A 5,008-nucleotide genomic window follows, 5' to 3' on the forward strand; every position below is an offset into this window, starting at 1 on the left:
TTTATTTCATTTAGTAAATTGGAAAAAAAATAAATAAATATGGCATGTGGCACATTTGAAGGGAATTCCATGAACCTTTCAAAATTTCCATATGATTCAGTGTGTGAGATGTAATCAGAGAGATTCAGGGTGTTTTGGTGTGAAATGGTTCCGATGTCTTTACAGTGGTAGTGATAGGAACCAGGCGTCACCATGACTACAACACAAATATAGACATTTTATTTACTATTCAGAACCACCAGTGAACCTACACGAGTCTTCTGAGTTTATATGGAATGTTGATGATGGAAAATAGTGGAGAATCTGAAATAATACGTTTTCTTTGGGGACTATTTTGCCTCACAACACCCTGCATATTATGTATCCCTCCACCATGAATGGGTTAAAAAAAACGTTTTAGGTAACACACTATAGGAAAACAGTGTCTCAGTCATCAGGCAGTGAATTCATAACCATTTCATGTTAATAACTTTCTGTGAGGGAGCTTTTAGAGGTGGACGTCTGGTTCCTATCACCACCACTGTGAATGGAGCGTTTCACTCCGAACCACTCTGAACGACTCTGTTTACATCTTAATCATCAGATATTTTGAAAAGCAATCGAATTCCTCTCCACCGTAAATGGATTTTAAAATGTGTTTAGGGCAAAACCTTCTTCAAAGTATTGTGAAACGAAGTCTCAGGCTTCAGGGGTGTATACATCACCATTTCATGTAATAACAGCATTTTAGAGCAGAGACTGTGCTTTTATATTTGACTATTTTGTCTTGCATGTATCCTTCTGCCATAAAATATAAAATATATAATATACATTTTAGGCCTAACCAGTGCAAAATTATCATATAACAATGAGCTTCAGAGGTCTAGTTCTTATCACCATTTCTGACTCAGCAGGTAGAGGTGAGACTCTTCTCTGTCCTGGAGTCCAGGTGGTGGAATGATCTCCCACTGGCTGTCTGAACAGCAGACTCTCTTGTGGTCTTCAAACGCATGAAGACACATCTCTTTTTACAGCACTTAAAAGCGCTGAGTTAAATACTTATTGAAATGTATTGAAATGTATTGCTCTCACTCGAGAGGCCACCCAGTCTCTTATCATCTCAAGGCCTGACTACTGCAACTCGCTCTTGGCTGGTCTTCCTATGCAGCCATAAAGCCTCTGCAACTTATCCAGAATGCAGCAGCTCGGCTCATCTTCAATCTTCCTAAGTTCAGCCACATCACCCCACTGCTGCGCTCCCTTCACTGGCTTCCTGTAGCTGCACGCATCAGATTTAAAACCCTGATGCCTACAAAGCCAAAAGTGGACCAGCCCCTCCCTCCCTGATGGCAATGGTCAAAACTCGAACTGTACCTCGAGCCCTTCGAGCTTCGAGTACAGCTCGGCTTAACCCGCCATCCTTCAAGACGCACGGAAGGCAAGCATCAAGACTTTTCTCTGTCCTGGAGCCCAGGTGGCGGACCGAACTCCCACTGACTGTCCGAACAGCAGAGTCTCTCGCGGTCTTCAAACACAGACTGAAGACCGTCTCTTTATGCAGCACTTAAGTGAGCACTGAGTTAAGTAATCATTGTAATGTATTGCACTGCTCTGTGTTTAACTCTGTTTCTTTTCTCTGGGTATCAACATGGGCTTCTGTTTCTAGCTGTATCTGAGCTCAGGACCGGCTTTCTCTCTAACCTATTTAACACTAGTAAAGACACTTACTCTAGATAGATAAAGCACTTTTTGTAAGTCGCTCTGAATGTAAATGGAGCATTTTGCACCAAACCACTCCGAATGACTCTTCACGTCTTGAATTCTGCAGAAATAATGAAAAATAAGTGGAATTTCCCTTTAAAGGTGCCTCATACACTACGACTAATAACACAGACTGGTGGAGGTTATTCTGTTTACAGTATTTAAGAAAATGGGCCACTGTATGAAGGAAGGAACATGTGGCTCCAGTAATTACTGTCTGTGTTCCATCAGCGTTTGAGACGCGTTAGGCCCAGCTGAGTGTGCCGGTGCCGGTTCCTCAGGCCCTCCGTTCTCCAGCTGAGCTGATTTGTTGACCTCTACTGTGCTGTACTGAAGAAAAGCACTCGGAGCTGAAACGCTCCTTATAACTTCAGTGTGAGTGGGCGGGGCTAAACTGCTGTAGGCCTTCTAAGTGGTAGATGTAAATGAGTTGCTCTATGTGACATCATAAAAACACTGAATTAAAGCTTTTTTGCAGGTTAGTTTCCATAAAATGGACTGGGGAGAGAACACCAGATATATGGCCAGCCAGAACTCCATCGTGATAGATAAGGCCAATGAGAGCGCACTTTAAAGCGCTGGCACCTATCTTCACTGCCTTCAGGACTCTGACCAGAAGAACGGGAGACGAGGGACAGAACGGAGACAGAGCCCATGGAAAACTGAACTTCCCTCAACTTTTTGAAAGAAAAGAGCTTCACTTCGTATGTAAACATTGTTAAAAGTTTCATTCATTATTTCAGTGATTCCCCAGTCCGTACAGTCCAGATAAGGAAGAGACAGAAACGGCCTGTTTTGAATTCATTGTTTTTGCTTAAGCCACAAAAACCGACACATTTACATATATCCATCCATTCAGCCAACAGCAGTTTAGCCATGCCCACTCACACTGAAGTTATAAGAAGTGTTTCAGCCCAGACTGCTTTTAGAATGAAGCAGCCAATCAGAACACAGCTCATTTACATATATCAGTTTTGAAGGCACAATAACAAAAGCAGTCTGTTCAATTCTAAGGGATAAAAAGAGGTTGGAGAATATAAAAATTAATTAGGACTGTTTTTGATAAATAAAACCAAACAAATGGTTTTCTACTATTTTCTCATCATCAACATTCCATATAAAACTCAGAAGACCAGCAATTTTTCAAAATTTGTGCATAAGTAAATAGTTAAGGTGTAAATAAAAGTCGCTCAGAGTGGTTTGGTGTGAAATGCTCTGTTCTAGAGAAACTCAGAATTGTTCACAGTGGTGGTGATAGGAACCAGACGTCCACCTCTAAAAGCTCCCTCATGGTTATTACATTAAATAGTTATGAATACAATGCCTGATGACTGAGACACTGTTTTACTAAAGTTTTAAAGCCCAAAATGTATTACATGCAGGGTGTTGTGAGGCAAAATAGTCCCCAAAGAATTTTGTTTTCAGATTTTCCACTATTTTCCATCATCAACATTCCATATAAACTCAGAAGACTCGTGTAGGTTCACTGGTGGTTCTGGATAGTAAATAAAATGTCTATATTGGTGTTGTAGTCATGGCGACCCCTGGTTCCTATCACCACCACTGTAAAGACATCTAATCAATTTCACACCAAACCACTTCTGAGCAAGGTAGATGTTCTAGCTGAGATGACACATGTTGCTCTGGTCAGAAAATATGTGAAAAAAAAATTCAAAATTGCTCATAGAGGTTTAAAACTATCAATTCAAGAACTTAAAAGTTAATAAAAGTGAAGCTGTTTGCGGTTTTCTGAAAATAATCAGAAATTTCAAAGCAAATCAGCTTTTTAGAGATGGCTCATCACCCTGCAGATAGAGATCAGAACAGAAAGATGCGCTTGTACAAGCATGCAACATGCGCTTGTGCGCACACACATGCACAGTAAATAGTGGTTCCTGGCTGTCCATTTCTGCGGGGAATCGCTTTAAGTGGTACGGCAGCAATTACCAGAGCAGAGGGGTCTGGTCAGTGTAGCGGACCGAGGCCTGTCTATTTTTACCGGCAACATTCCCCTGGTCCATTTAGCCTGGCAGTAAAGAGCGCTAATGAGCTGCCTGTCTCCATACAGCCTGGCCAAATCACCCAGCATCCCAGCTACACCACACAATTCAATACAGTGGATTAGTCTTGGACTCGGCCTGAAATGGCTCCATGCTTGACGTACACTGCACTGCATAGAGCGCGAGCTGATGGCCTTTACACTCCAGGTTGTTTTGAATTCAGTGTACACATCATATAGAGAGCTGCCCACCCTGACCACTCTGCATCTGTATTCATGTTCAGTTCTGCAGTTCATGAAACATATCGCAAAACTGGTGGACATGTGAGGCAGCGACGTAGGCAGAAATGCATTTTTGGGGAGCCCTGATTAAAAAAAGTGGTTAGACGCATTTTCCAAGCACGCTGTCTCCCAAAATGTCATAATACCCAACTACAGCTGTAAGCAGTCCAATCATCACCCTGCCTGTTCCAATGTACCCTTCTCTAGCCTTTTTAACTCCTTGGACCCACCGGTGGTTCCAAAACGCACTTCATAACGTTCATATTTCATAAGCTACATTCTAAAGGTGGGGGTCGTATGAGAGCTGTAACTGTCTTCGATCCAGTCAAATAGATGGGTGATGTAATTTTAAACCCTTATAATAAAAGAAGCTGAACTCAATTTTTTTTGTCTACTGAAAGTCGAGCCATTTTTCCACAAATCTAAGCTACAAACTGGATCACAGATGGTCTGAAGAGACGCCAAAAAACTATTTTTGTTTCTAAAAAACTATTTTTAGAAACAAATACAAGTCAGTGAAATTCCCTTCGCTAGCTGTGGGAACCGTGGAGTGTGTGTGTGTGTGTGTGTGTGTGTGTGTGTGTGTGTGTGTGTGTTCTGCATTATGTATTGTTGATTATATATTGATTGTAAAGCGTCCTTGAGCATGGGAAAGGCGCTATATAAATAAAAGTGATGATGATGATGAAAATAGTTTCTAATCACTCACCAAGAACTTTCCTTTAATTATAGAAAGTAGAAGGATGGATTTCAGTAAAACAGCAAAGAAATCTCACCTGAATGTTTCCTTTTTATACAGCAAACGGGTTTTGGGCAGCAGAAGACGGGCATTACTGCTACTGAGCGCTGATTGGTTAGCGTTACTGCTACTGAGTGCTGATTGGTTGGCATTACTGCTACTGAGTGCTGATTGGTTAATATTACTGCTACTGAGTACTGATTGGTTAGCATTACCGATACTGAGCGCTGATTGGTCAACATTACTGC

Source organism: Colossoma macropomum, unplaced genomic scaffold (genome assembly GCF_904425465.1).
Source record: "Colossoma macropomum unplaced genomic scaffold, Colossoma_macropomum, whole genome shotgun sequence".
NCBI classification, from domain to species: domain Eukaryota; kingdom Metazoa; phylum Chordata; class Actinopteri; order Characiformes; family Serrasalmidae; genus Colossoma; species Colossoma macropomum.